Source organism: Corvus brachyrhynchos, unplaced genomic scaffold (genome assembly GCF_000691975.1).
Source record: "Corvus brachyrhynchos isolate BGI_N302 unplaced genomic scaffold, ASM69197v1 scaffold910, whole genome shotgun sequence".
In the NCBI taxonomy this organism is placed as follows: Eukaryota; Metazoa; Chordata; class Aves; order Passeriformes; family Corvidae; genus Corvus; species Corvus brachyrhynchos.
This window is the reverse complement of record NW_008235730.1, coordinates 1,294-1,861: the sequence shown is the minus strand read 5'-3', so window position 1 is coordinate 1,861 and position 568 is coordinate 1,294.

Here is a 568-nt window from a genome sequence, read left to right as displayed (position 1 = left end):
CTAAGGGCTGCCCCTCCTTTTCCTTTGTGCTTCTGAGCAGATCATTGTGTCCAGGTGTCCAAGGTCAGGTGTGCATGGCCAGGGGTCAGAGGTCAGGTGTGTGTGATCAGGTGCGAGCAGCTGGGTTTCTGTGGCCGGGTTTGTGTGTCCAGGTGTGCATGGTCCTGTGTCCGAGGTTAGGTGTGCCCCAGACAGACGTGCAGAGCTGTGTTTGTGCCTCTCCAGGGGCTCCTGAGGGGAGGGGGGTGCAGTTGTGTGTGTGTGTGTGTGTGTGTGTGTGTGTGCACCATCAGCGTGAGCTGTGAGCAGCTGTGCCCGTGCCAGGGGAGGGCATGTGGGTGGGCATGGAGTCACAGAATGAGTTGGGTTGGACGGGACCTTAAAGCTCATCCCGTGGGCGAGCCATGGGCAGGGACACCTCCCACTGTCCCAGGCTGCTCCCAGCCCCAGTTCCGGGCCTGGGGCCTTGTCGGGGCCCCGGGCACCCCAGCCACAGCTCTGGGCACCCTGTGCCAGGGCCTGCCCACCCTCCTGATGCTGCCTGGCTGTGTGTGCCCGGCTGTGTGCT